The 14,112-nt window shown below is 43.4% G+C and overlaps 1 protein-coding gene across 5 annotated transcripts in view; it reads left to right on the top strand.

Annotated features, from left to right (window-relative positions):
• Positions 1 to 284: 284 nt before the first annotated feature.
• Positions 285 to 14,112, top strand: part of LOC110526399 (zinc finger homeobox protein 3) — a 170,058-nt gene continuing 156,230 nt past the window's right edge. For 4 of the 5 annotated variants that reach the window (XM_090239352.1, XM_036980763.2, XM_036980762.2 and 1 more), the window contains exon 1: positions 439 to 864. The gene's annotated coding sequence lies outside the window, so the exon portion shown is untranslated. Of the gene's footprint in view, positions 865 to 14,112 lie in introns of all 5 variants that reach the window. The other variant, XM_036980760.2, reaches the window with a different exon arrangement.

Genomic DNA, 14,112 nt, shown 5'->3' with positions numbered 1-14,112 from the left:
AAAAATATTGACTTGTGTCTATAAGTTGTATAAATACATTTAAAAAGTATCTCAAAATCCAGCAGTCAGCACGGCTGTCTCAGATTGCATCTAATCTCACTACTAACACAAGTGAGAACATAGGAACATGTAATAATGAATATAGGCTATTACAGTGTTTTAATATAAATATGTTAATAATAAGAAATATAAATGCGTTATAGCCTAATGTTAAAAAACTAAAAAGAACGGACAAAATGCAGCGAAGTGCGGGGTATTGCGTGTTTTGCTGCGGCGTCTACTCCAGTATTAACTTTCACTGTCTTCCTTCTAATCAAACTCTTACTTTCCGCTGTACTTAATTCCATATTTTCAATTCCTGATCATTACTTTCCTCTTTTTCTTCTTCCATCTATCCATCCATCCCTCCCTCCCTCCTCTTTCTCCCTCCCTCCCTCTCTCTCTCCCTAGCTCTCTCCTTTGCTGAATCTTATTGATCCAGAAGGTGGCTAATTAGCCCTTCCCGTCGTGCCTGTGTAATGAAGCACATGCGCACTGAATTAATCACAGCCATTTTTTTGCAGGAAACTAATTAGCAGGAATAAAGATCCAAAGAGTTTTTTTCTTTTCAATCATCAGATCTCACTTTCACCTCTTCCTCGCTCCCTCTAACACAAGACTCATCGCCTGCTTTGCATCCAAATTATTTTTATATTGCCCTATACAACTAATACTTCGTTTTTTTACACTCCGCAACAACAATGATCTTTCTTTTGCCATCCTAAACGCAAACTGACCAAAAGGGACTGCCTTGATGGGATCTTTAGCCGAATCGTCTCAATACTGGATTAAAAAGCAAGGATCACAAAGCGGCAGCGAAAAATTGTAAGTTACAACTTTGCCGTTTCTCTCTTTTCCTCTCTCGATGTTTCTACGATTCGATTCTTTTCACTTTTAGTAGTGGGCTAACCGAAGGTTTCTCCTATTATCCAGATACGCACCGATCTTCCCTATTCTCACATTCTGAGAAATGACAGGCGATCACAAGTTATATTCATGCAAGTAGTTTTGTTTATTCTCGGTTTTATTCTTATCATTACCTGTGTTTACATCTGCGTTCGTCCTCGTTCTCCTCATGACTGGAAGAAAATAAATGGTCAAGACAGCGATTCCTCTCCAAGAAGTAGACCACAAAAAACATGAATTTAAAAGCACATTTGTGCTTTTCGATGGAATCAGGAAAGATAGAGAAGTGTTATTGGTGTCAAGAAACACATTTTGAGGACGATAACGATGTGAAAGGGTTACATTCAGCCTACGGAGGGTAGCGGGAGCTGCACATGAGCGTAGCCAGGAAAGGAGCACATTAGTCCAGCTTGTGGGTCCGTGTATGTCCCGCGAAAGAGAAACACCGTCCGCATTCTTATTTTGACAGATATGTCTCTTGGTCTGTCCGCTGTTTTCAGCACCATCACGGGTTGATAAAATCCTTTATGTTAAGCAACGTTTTCACTTTCCGATTCGTTTCTTACATGTGTATTTCCCTCCGCCCCGCTTTACATCTCAATTCCTCTACTTTTCACTCTCCCCACTTTGTCCATAATTTTCTTTTATTTTTCATTCCTGTTTGCTTCTTTGAAGCGATGTTAAAGTCGATTCTTGCTGATTCCCTGACGGAGTCACATGCAAATCGATCGGTAGGCCTATGTGTGTGTGTGTGTGTTTTGTAAGTCTAGTGTGTTTCATGACAAGAGCCGATCAGTAAGACCTCGGGTACGGGAGAGCCCATAGCCGAGGTAGAGTTGAGCTGCGGGTTGCATGGAGAGAATAGAATGGTGATGCGAGCAGAGAAAGGGATTTACAGAATAGGTTGGCTGTCCGACGAGACAGATGACAGCTCGTATGGATTTTTATGGAATAAGTAAGAGCAATAATGTAACATTTCCTTCCCACTGGATATAGTTTACCTTCATAACAAATAACAACCATTATACTAGATAGGCCTACAAAAAGGAAACATTATCAATGAAAACTCAAAAGCTAATGTATTACGTTATTCTATCACCTAACCTGTTTCCCTGCGTAATAATAACAACCTTATTACTAATTTCTAAAGGAAACCTAACTATTTATTTTCTAAAACAACCAGACATGAGACTAAATCAACTTTGGATGCACTACTGTCAGAATAAATAGTGTAATCATACACGACGGATTGTTTAGAAAAAAATATGATTTAAGAATTTTACAAAAAATATCTAAACATAGGCCGGATTTTAATTGAAAAGCAATACATCGACTAGTAAGTAACACGACGCTGGGACGATTAGGTTTGAGTGAGAATATAACTAGTCCCCCTAAGAGACGGACGGATAGACAGGAAAAAGCGGAAATGCTATTGACCTCCCGACGTTTAAGACCCAGAATGCAGTGCCAAGATGCCCAAAAAGTACAGAAAACATAGAACACATGGACGAAATGGAGGACTCTCGAAGAAAGAGTGAAAGAATGAAGCAGCCCGACGAGTTTTCGCGACAGAAGGATGGAAAAGAAAAGCGTTTTGCAAGCTAAGGCAAGGCAGGGATGTGCTGGTTTGGGGGAGAAAGAGGGGGAGGTTGAAAGGCTGGGGGTCAGACGGCAAGAATCAGGGGAGCAGGGGTCACTGAGTGAGTGCAAGAGAGATAAAAAGGAAAGAAGGAAAAGCCCTACACAAACAGCCGAGGGAAGGCAGTGGGAAAGTGAGACTGGGGGAGAGGGGTGGGGGGGTTACGTTGCGGGGTCACACAAAGCATAACAATAAGATTGTGGGGGTCAGCAAGTGCAAGATAAAAACATGCCTCTAGTTTGGTAAACAGGAGAGAAACACTATACAAATGTTCTATGGTTTTCTAGTATGATGAAGAAAAGTATAATAATGGGGTTTGAAGACTCAGAGAGAGAGAGTAGGGGAAAGACAGAAAGAGAAGGAGAGGGAACGAGGGAGGGGGTGGGAGGAAAGGAATAGAAGGGGTCAGATAGCCATGGGCCATGGAGAAGGAATCAGGAAAGAGGGCAGGAAAACAGATCCTAACACCTTTCAGACTTGCCCCAACTAGAGGGGCCAGTAGCTCCTGCATAGATAACTCAGACCAGCAGTATGTCCAGGACTCAGAAGATAGTAGTGGGAGAGAGGGAAAACAAATATACTAGCAGGCGCAGTGGAGACGTTTTTTTACTGCAAGAGAGAATATAATACACCCTGCCTCTTTATTTTTTGCTTATATTATTATTTATGTATTTCAGGAGGGAAAACTTGGAGCAGTAGATTTTGGGCCTGTAAGTCTGTTTTTGTGTATCTCTGCTCTGTAGACGTAGGTTGGGCAATAATTACAGGCGTGACATAGGGAAGAAAATATAGCGTAGTACATGTGCTGTGCCAGGACTCCCTCTCCTCTCGCCATCTCTCTTTCCCTCGCCCATCTCCCTCCTCTCTCGATCTCTCTGTCCTCCTCCTTTACAAAACAAATAGCAACGCTACTTGGTGTCATCTCACTTGCTCTTAGAAGACTCCTGGATTTGATATCAAAACCTTTGGTAGAAACATTTGAAAAGCAACTACAATATGTGTACTACAGATTAGGATTATTTTGACGCCTTCTGATATTTTTGAAAAGTAATTATCCAATGTATAATATTTATGTCAGCTGCATTTACCAGCTCAGGTATGGTTTAATGGGAGTTTAAGATGGTTCTTGATTTCCTTGTGTTGTACTCTGTTAGAATCACATAGCAGATTTATGGTTAGGTGTAGTATGTGATTTGGTAAACCACTGTATCTGTCTGACCATGCTGTGTATTCTGCTTAAGGGGACTGTGGGTTGGGTAGATGTCACGAGGAACTATGTTTTCAGCATAGATAGCTACAGCACACTGAATATCATTGTAAATACTCAACTTTGATTTCCAATTCATTAGTAATGACCAGGGTTGTGTTTTTGTAAAGTATTAAATTCCGTTAATCCTTGACAGACGGAAGGAGAGGGACTTAAAGCATGATCCTCAATTTGCATATATATTTTTAATTACATTTATTGACAAGGATTTTATTGCATTTATCTCAGGACCATATTTTGTCTTAAGGTCTTTCATTGTCAGTCGCACAGTTTGTTTATATTGACATAGAACAATATTTATTTTATAGATATATTTACATAAAAGCATATTTTGTGTAAATTTGTACACTTGTAGTTTGTCTTTACCCATAGTTAAATGTTGTACTTTACTATTCACTATCACCATGTAAAGTTAGATAACGGCGTTAAACCATAGGATACACATAATAGGACAGAACGCGTAGCCTGCAGTATATGAATGCCAGCACATCTGGCAGAATGTTCTATTACTCTATGTGTAGGATAGGTTATGTATTCTGCCGGGAATTATGATATGGACAGTTAACTGATGCTGTTGATAAAATGTGAAATGTTCCATAATTGTAATTATCATCATTATTAGTATGATGTTTATGATCAACATTATTACTGTTATTACAAGTAGTAATATACTAGGAGTAAGGACATTCATATCACAGTTATGTTGTTCTTTATCGTGATCTTTGTTTATAATATCATAAGCAGTGAATAGTCAGTAGTCTGGTGACGTTAGGTATTTGATTGAGGTTCCTGTTTCAGTGATAGTCTGTAGATGACGCCCTATTCGTCTATCCTGTGATACTACCTGCGTTATCTCCCTATGTCCGGTTCCATGAGCATATTCGATTACTGGTGTGTCTGAGACTGAGTGTGCAGGTCCTATTTGGGCATGTGATTGGAGGGGAACGGAAATAGGGGGTTTAGTAGTGATGAAATAAAGAGCTGAGTGGTGCCTTGGTTACAGGGTAACGTGAGGCAGAGAGACAGTTACCCTGGTCTTCTACTGCCCCCTCCTCCCTCTCTCCTTTGCTCTCAGGAGCTGGCAGCACCCCTAGGGAAGCTCTTTGCCATGTCCTTAGTCAGAGAGAGCCCTCTTTGGGCCAGCGCCAGGCCGCTAAGGGGCAGGCAACACATGGACTAACACAATATATTCACCAACCGTTGGTCACGTTGCCGAATCAAATCCAAAAAGGTTTATTTTTTCCTCCCAAAAATATTTTTTTTACCAGCGATGATGCCTAATACATTGATATTTTAATAATTTACATCAGTAATGATGTCTTATTAATTATATAAATGGACTATTATTATTATTATTAATAATATTTTTGGTATTATTATTACATTCATTTAAACCAGTTAATTATTTTAGATTATTTTAGTTTATTTATCACAATGTTAGATGTTGTTGTGATTGTACTTATGAGAAATTCCTTTTACACTGGGTTGAACTGCTTTAAGGGTGAGGATAGTATAAATGTGCATATGTTTGTGTAGATTAGTTTTCCATTGATAGCACTGGAGAGAGAAAGATGCTAAATGTCTGCCTCCTCCATTTGCTGTAGGGCTGTGTGTAAATGAGTTTAGCAGGAGCAGTGGCTCAGATTACAGATTATGGTTTTGAATATGCAAGCTTGTACAGCCAGGACCTGTTCTTCCAGTTGTACTGTATCCCAGGCCAGTGGCATACGTGTCAGCTGTGTCATTAAGGGGCGGGCTGGGGGTGGGACATGGGGTGCGGGGAGCAAGGGGAGGAGGCCAGGAGATGGCAGTGATTCTTAGGTGTGTGTGTGTGTGTGTGTGTGTGTGTGTGTGTGTGCATGCTCTACCTGGTCTCTGCTCCCAGCAGCCCCAAATCATCACGAGAGCTCCTCTATGCCAGCAGCGAACCGATTTTCAGTCCATTTCCCCTCCCTGTTCTCTGTCCTCTTTTTGAGCTCTTGTTCGTGCTGTCGTTCTTTTATCTTCTTGAAGTGAAGTTGGCAGGAATTTCTGTGGTTTGCTGTTTCACAATATGTTATTGTGTTAACGTTCTATAAATCATTGTGGGGTATGGTGTGTGTACTATATGTGTGTGTCTGCTCTCTTTTTTTGTGTTGTTATTCCTTTTTAGGTGGAGGTGTGCAATGTCATGTCGTCAATTTGAGAGAATTTCAGAGTAATCCTTATAAAATGCAGGCGACCCCCCTTGTGAATATTACTGCTGTCTGGATATATACACCACATGAGCTGTTGGGTATTATCGCTGACATATCTTCAAAATACAAAACAAAGCAGACGTGTTTTGTTTGGTAATATGTCTGAACTTGAGAAAGAGAACAAGAGGAACCAAAAAACCCACACCTCACCTGATTAATGTGCTAGAGAGAGAAGAGGTTTAGATACGGATTTGTAGGTAAGAGTTTCTATAGGCTTTTTCACTATATTTTCCATGTTTAAGCAGCTATAGATGGCCTTCCATATTGGTCACTCGGCCTCCTTTGTCATTTATATAACACCACGTAAAAAAATACTAGCTGGTATGCGCTGATTGAGAGTTACACCTGGTGCTCCAATTAGAATCCATATAGCTACACCCAGATTTGCATCCAAATGCAAACATGGTTATTGAGAGTGATTTATACATTCCTGAAAACAAATGCAGATGTTCTATGCCATACACATGTGGAAGTATGTGTGTGTGTGTTTAAAATTAGACACACTTCTCAATCAGCATAATTAGCAATCTAATCATTAGAAAATGCCGTTGCTATTGCACATTATCTGTTTACTGTGTACACGCTAACGTTAATGTTAGGGATGTGATTTGTAGAAATAATTTCTGATTATTACATTTTTATTACAAAAACAGACACTGAAAAAATATAAGCACTGGTATCTCCTGTCATTTCCCCCATCAGTGTGTAGAGATGTGTGTGATGGTTGTTTCGCAGTGTTAAGGCATGTTGCTAGGGTGTTTTATTCTGGCAGGGACTGGTCCACGAGTGCTGTGTGATGTGATGCAGACGAGTGCTGGAGAAGTAGTAGCATAGCAGGTTAGCGGCAGCGGAGGCTTGGACAGCAGTAGCATAGCCGATTAGCGGAGGCTAGAACAGCAGTAGCACAGCAGGTTAGCAGCTAGTGGAGGCTAGGACAGCAGTGGCATAGCCGGTTATCAGCTAGTGGAGGCTAGGACAGCAATAGCATAGCAGGTTAACAAATAGTGGAGGCTAGGACAGCAGTGGCATAGCCGGTTAGCAGCTAGTGGAGGCTAGGACAGCAGTAGCATAGCATCTAAAGCTGTGTCTCATATTCAGGACAGCAGCGGCTGGCTGTAGCTTCCCGCTGTGCATGCGGGCCATGCAGCGTACGTATTTAGCCTACGTAGCTACGTACCCGGGCGACAGGGAGCACTCCAGGGGCTGCCCAATTGATCTCTGCACCCCCCCCACCCCCCCCCTCCCACACCCCCGGCCAGGCCCAGCCTAGCGCCCACCCCTCTCCTGGACCCCGGAGACCAGCATTCCACCCTCGGTGCTTATCATCACAAAGGACAGAATGCATAAAACATGGTGGACACACAGACAGAGGTCGCCTTTCTCTCCCCACACTGAACCATGGAACAATGCATGGAGCCTTCTGGCCTGTGACTCTGATGACACGCTCACCCTCTTTTCATCCTCTTCTCTTTCTTTGTCGTCTTTTTCCTCTTCCTCTGTGTATATTTGTGCTCCATGCAGCGATTCCTGTATTGTTTTGTTAGTTACGCCGTGTCTATCAGTAATATGCTTTTGTCAGTGCTAGTCAAATGTGCATTATGTAACTGAAATGCTACTATTAAAGATTCATGGAGTGAGACTCCCCAGCGAAGAAAGTGTGTGTGTGTGTGTGTCAGGTGAGTGTGTCGTGTGTGCTGTGTACACCAGGTTCCAGAAAGGCCATGTCTTATGACATTTCATCAATTCATATTTTTGGATTAATTGCATAATTCTGTCACTTTTTTAAGAGACTAGCAGCATTAATACAATATTCATTTTTCTAATGTGGTTATACTAATTTGATTATTTTAATATTTAATAACAATATATATATATATATATATATATATATATATATATATATATATATATATATATATATATATTTTACAGCATATACAAAAGCAGAAATATGATTTTCCATCAATTTAAATAAAGAATATTATAATTAATAATTCATTAATATTATGGGAAATGGATCCAGGAAGAATATATATTTTTTCTGTATTTCAGTCAGGTTCATACGTCCATCCGCAGCAGATGTCATTTTGACCTCACTGTTTTACGGCTATCTAGCTCAAGGATGCAACAGGATTTGCTTTGACTGTGTGTGTGTGTGTGTGTGTGTGAGCGTGAGTATGCAAGCCTGTCAGCTGCAGCGATAGCCTCTGTCGGTCAATGGGCCGGGCGCAGAGGGAGTGAGGACAGTGAAAGAGCCAGTGACAGTCAGACAGTCCCTTCCTGCCTCCATTACAATCCTCCCATAACTCCACATATCTAACTCACATGACGCAATTTGAAGGTTCCAGATATATTTGCCTAAAGGTGTTAGTGTATTTGTTCAGGTGGAATTATCCATCCAAGTTATTATCCATGTACGTTCTTGTTTTGTTTATGCTACTATATTCTTTAGACAAATACATGTTTTTTTTACTCAATATTAATTTCTGCTGGATATTCTTTTCATTTTCAGGTGGAGGAAGCATTCATTTGAGAGGCTAGCAGTGCTGTGTGTTTCCAGTCAGTTAGTACTATGATTCAGTGGCTATAGCAGAGGTGGCCGTGTGGGGCTGTCCCAGTCCCAGTCTCAGTCTCAGTCTCATGGCTGGGTCCGGCCGGGTCTAGGTTAGGCTGGGCTTCAGGAATGCGTCGTGGGGATGTGTTGGACCCCAGCAGGCCCATTGCACTTCCTCTCTGTGTACCTCACAGCTTATCCTCCTCAGGATTAGAGAGAGAACAAAAGAAAGTAGGGATTGGAGGTTCCCCCCTCTCCCTCACTCACCCGCTTTCCCTTTTTCTGTGTAAAAAAAAAACGAACAAAAAGCGTGATTCACTTGCAAATGTGCGGCAGGCTGTCCAGGTCCCCTATGGGGCAGAGAGAGAGAGAGAGATAGAGAGAGACGGATAGAGAAATAGAGAACAGACGGAGAGAGACGGATGGAGAGAGAGAAAGAGAGAGGTGGTAACAGTTATGCTCCCTAACCTCCAGTCTCCTGGAGTGTGAGGCCTGCTCTCAACGGTAGGCCTGATGGGACTCTAGCATCTACTATTTCTGTCTGACGCTCAGGAAACGACAACTGCTCCCGAGCTATTCACATCCCTAGCATCTCACCTCCTGGGCTTAGAGTACGCTATGCACGTGATGCCACTCAGTGTGTGTGTGTATGCATACATTTGACAGCCATTGTGGCCGGTGTAGTATTTATGTAATATTGCCATTCTCTCCGGGTTCCTTGGAGGTGGTCTGTTGTTGTTATTCCTCCTGTTCAGGGGGCCGTCGGGGCAGCAGTGAAGGGGTTAAGAAGTGGGGATAGCCCCCTTTGTCTCTGCGGCCCTCTTTGCCATTGTTGCGGTGGAATTGAGCTCGGTGCACCTCACTTGACCACAGCAAAGCAATAAAATGGCCTCTAAGTGCTGCAGCCTCCCTAGCCCTCTGATGGCAGCCGTCCACCGGGCTTTCACCGCGTTCACGCTTACACACACACGTTGCTAACTACCTTTTTTCCTCTAGCATTCTCAGACCAGCTCATTATTTAATGCAATTTTTGTTTTCTAGTCTAGCGAGTGCTAATGAGGACCATGCAAATGATATATTTTTGATGTAGTTTTTATTGTGTCTCAGAATGCACACTGACGCGTGAAATGCATGTAGGTGATACTTCTAAGCATTAGTTGACTGTGGTACTTTTTATTTTCCTGTTCTGTCAGTCATTACATTATCCTGCTCATTGTGAGACACATTATATAGGTACCTAATATAAATATGTGTTGTGTTATTTTGATCCAAGTAGAAACATTCAGTGAATGTAAGCACGGAAGCATTTACAGCTATTGTCATGAAATAATTGTTTTAATATCTAGAGACATTCAGCATATGTGCTGCATATTTACATTGATCATTAAAGTCATTTCAATGCAATGGCCCTGCTTGTATTTCACGAGCATAAAGGTAATGCTATAGCATTGTGTTCAGTTGAAACGCTAGCTATCTATTTAGCTACTGTGCTGGGTTAGTGCTGTAGTGTGTGTGTGTGTGTGTGCGTGTGTGTGTGCGTGTGTGTGCGTGCGTGTGTGTGTGTGTGCCTGTGTGAAAATGTCAAGGCCAATGTCTACCCCCCTCTCTGAATGTGTGTTCAGACATCAGATCTGTCCCGAGTGCTGCAGCCATTTTGGTGCCTTTTTAGAGGTCTCTATTAACACAACCACAGAGGAGAGGAAATGATTCCATTTTAGTTTCAAATGACATTTTTACATGGACTTGTTCATAATGCTGTTGTTGCATTATACATTTTCTCTGCCACCTTGTTATTCATTTATGATGAGATATACTATATTTATACACAATGAGACAACATGATCAGTTTTTCTTCAGGGTTTTGTTATTTTATGTGATGTTGTTTTGTCAGTAATGGTAATAGCTATGGGGATAGTGGTATAAGGAGACACACAGTAATATCATTATTTAGGGTGGGACCTACATTATGCTCAGGCTTCCACGTATGGTGCTGGAATTGATGATTGTTTATATCACATTGTCCTCTTGCAGACATTATAATTGAAAAAGGAGAAATACGCTGTCTGTCTCTGTCTCCTCTCATCAAATGAGCATTTAGATGTCAAACAGGAGATGTCAGGAGAGCCATCTGATTGGCTGGGGGGGTGTAATTTCCCATGTCCTCCCCCCTCTCTCCTGGGTGGAACCTGTTTATGCCAGGTGTCCTACAGACTGTATTAAGCATTGCACTGGGCTGCAATTAAATCAACACTTCCTCAAAGCCACATTATTATACATCCACTGTCGGATGAAGGGCGTCTGTCCTGTATGCTTCCCCACTCCACTTCTCCTCCTCCCCACCATCTCTCTCTCTCTCTCTCTCTCTTTCTCTCTCTCTCTCTCTCTCTGTCTCTCTCTCTCTCTCTCTCTCTCTCTCTCTCTCTCTCTCTCTCTCTCTCTCTCTCTCTCTCACACTGTACCTAAAACAAATGCTACGTGCTCATTTTTTTCCTGTGTTAAATGAACAAACACGAGGACCTCAGAGCCTCATAATAAATTGATTAGAGAGATGCAGACTCCCACACAGTAGCACCCAATACTGGAGCTGTGTGTATTTGTGTTTGGCCTGAGGAGGAGGAGACGCATGCAGACGCAGACGTGTACACACACACACACACACACACACACACACACACACACACACACACACACACACACACACACACACACACACACCCTCTAGTGAAGCTAATGGCAGGCTTTCTGCCTCTCCCCCACCCCTTCCGTGTGTTTGGGCTAGCCATGCTCTGTATTGTGGCCGGTGTCTGGCGTGGTGGTGACAGAAGACAGTGTCCTCCTGGCCTTTTCATATTCAACACGCATCATCCCTCACTCCCATGACTGTTTGGTTTTCATTTGGAGGTTCACTTACCCAGGCACGGGGCTGTGCTGTGCTGGGGGTTTGGGGCGTGGGTCTAGAGGGGGGTTGGGGGCCCAGTCAGGCCTCGGGGGACCGACACTAGGGTAGACGGCCGTGACAAACTGGTGACCCTGGCATTGTGACGTCACGGAGCCCGTCTGGTCACTGCTAAATTCCCTTCAGCTTCTGCTCTGTAACGGCAGATCCTAGCTTCATACGGCTGATCAGATCCTAGCTTCATACGGCTGTGTGATAAGATTCATAAGGCTGATCAGATCCTAGCTTCATACAGCTGATCAGATCCTAGCTTCATACGGCTGATAAGATCCTAGCTGCATATGGCTGATCAGATCCTAGCTTCATACGGCTGATCAGATCCTAGCTTCATACGGCTGATCAGATCCTAGCTTCATACGGCTGATCAGATCCTAGCTGCATATGGCTGATCAGATCCTAGCTTCATATGGCTGATCAGATCCTAGCTTCATACGGCTGATCAGATCCTAGCTTCATACGGCTGATCAGATCCTAGCTTCATACGGCTGATCAGATCCTAGCTTCATACGGCTGATCAGATCCTAGCTGCATATGGCTGATCAGATCCTAGCTTCATATGGCTGATCAGATCCTAGCTTCATACGGCTGATCAGATCCTAGCTTCATACGGCTGATCAGATCCTAGCTTCATACGGCTGATCAGATCCTAGCTTCATACGGCTGATCAGATCCTAGCTTCATACGGCTGATCAGATCCTAGCTTCATACGGCTGATCAGATCCTAGCTTCATACAGCTGATCAGATCCTAGCTTCATACGGCTGATCAGATCCTAGCTTCATACGGCTGATCAGATCCTAGCTTCATACGGCTGATCAGATCCTAGCTTCATACGGCTGATCAGATCCTAGCTTCATACGGCTGATCAGATCCTAGCTTCATACGGCTGATCAGATCCTAGCTTCATACGGCTGATCAGATCCTAGCTTCATACGGCTGATCAGATCCTAGCTTCATACAGCTGATCAGATCCTAGCTTCATACAGCTGATCAGATCCTAGCTTCATACGGCTGTGTGATAAGATTCATAAGGCTGATCAGATCCTAGCTTCATACGGCTGATCAGATCCTAGCTTCATACAGCTGATCAGATCCTAGCTTCATACGGCTGATCAGATCCTAGCTTCATACTTTAATCAGATCCTAGCTTCATAAGGCTGATCAGATCCTAGCTTCATACTTTAATCAGATCCTAGCTTCATAAGGCTGATCAGATCCTAGCTTCATACGGCTGTGTGATAGCATTCATAATGATGCGTACAGCAGCAGAGAACTGTGGCCTATTTGTAGATGGCATGTGAAAACAAAACACAGCCTCTGACATGCTACTGCATCTAATGATGAGTTAATCCTCCTGTGGTAGATTGACTAAGTATCAGTTTATCTCTCTGTCATTTCATACTTGGGTAAGAAAAGGCAGCTTTTTTACCCCTCCATTTTTTTCAAACCGGACAGGACAAACGGGCCTTCTTGTTGAATGCAGGCATAAACAAATAGCAGTGAAGTGTTGCTGTGTGAAGCAGCAGAGGAACTGAACACAGCCTGGGCACATTCACCAGGTCAGCCAGAGGTGAGTGTTGGGCTGGGAGCTCAAAGCCTGAAATCTTTCAGTATTTAGTTGTCAGGTGCCAGTGTCCCCCCCCCCCCCCCCCCCCCCCAACCCCCCACCCCCCCCACCCCCTGCCCACCGCCCGCCCACACACACACTATCACTCTCTCTTCCTCTCTGGCTCTCTCAGTAGTCAACGACTTCAGGGCAATGTTTAAGCAGGTTTCCTTTGGAGTAGTTTGTTAATCACCTTTTGTTGCTGGAAATGTAGAAATTGCCACAGAGCTTAGGCTTGCTAATTTGTGTAGCATCTCTACTGAGGCTCAATGTGGTTTCTGCAGATCAGGTGAGGTGTTCTGTGTAGGACAGAGTGAGAGAGCATGGTGGTAGGTTTAGGTTTGGCCACATTTCTCCTCTGTGCTCTTTAAGCCAGGTGTTCCCTCATGTTGGGTCCTGTCTCGGTGTGGAGAAACAGGCTGCATTGTTGCAGGGGAGAACCAGGCCTCTGGCGCTAACACAGCTCTCTTCTTACCTGCCTCCAGCAGGGCTCCTGGGGCCTGCTCTCTGGGGCTGTAGAGGCTTGTGGAGGGTTGCTCGGGGCTGGGGGATGAAACAGGAAGTGTCCCCTCTGTGCGGTGGTTCTCTCTTCTATTCTGTGCCAGAGCAGACTAGTTATTAGCAAGCCTGGGAGAGAGGCTCTGGCTCTTGTCCTCTCTCAGCAGCAGGGCCAGTTTGTAGGTGACACAGGCTTTGTTTATATTGGCGAGGATGGGGGGGGGCACAGACACCAGTCCCATCACTTCCTTCCGTTCTTTAGATTTTTTTATGAATCACCATTGTCATAACAACAGTGTGGACAGAAAATGACATGTAAATGGTGAACAAAGGAGCCCTCATACAAAGACATTGTTCCAACATTATGTATAGAAACTCCAGATTTATAGACACGGTTAAAACACCGTATCT

The sequence above is a fragment of the Oncorhynchus mykiss genome, chromosome 6 (assembly GCF_057628025.1).
Source record: "Oncorhynchus mykiss isolate SJ-2025 chromosome 6, ASM5762802v1, whole genome shotgun sequence".
NCBI lineage: Eukaryota > Metazoa > Chordata > Actinopteri > Salmoniformes > Salmonidae > Oncorhynchus > Oncorhynchus mykiss.
The sequence above is the reverse complement of the archived record's forward strand: the minus strand, read 5'-3'. Positions and strand labels throughout refer to the sequence as shown.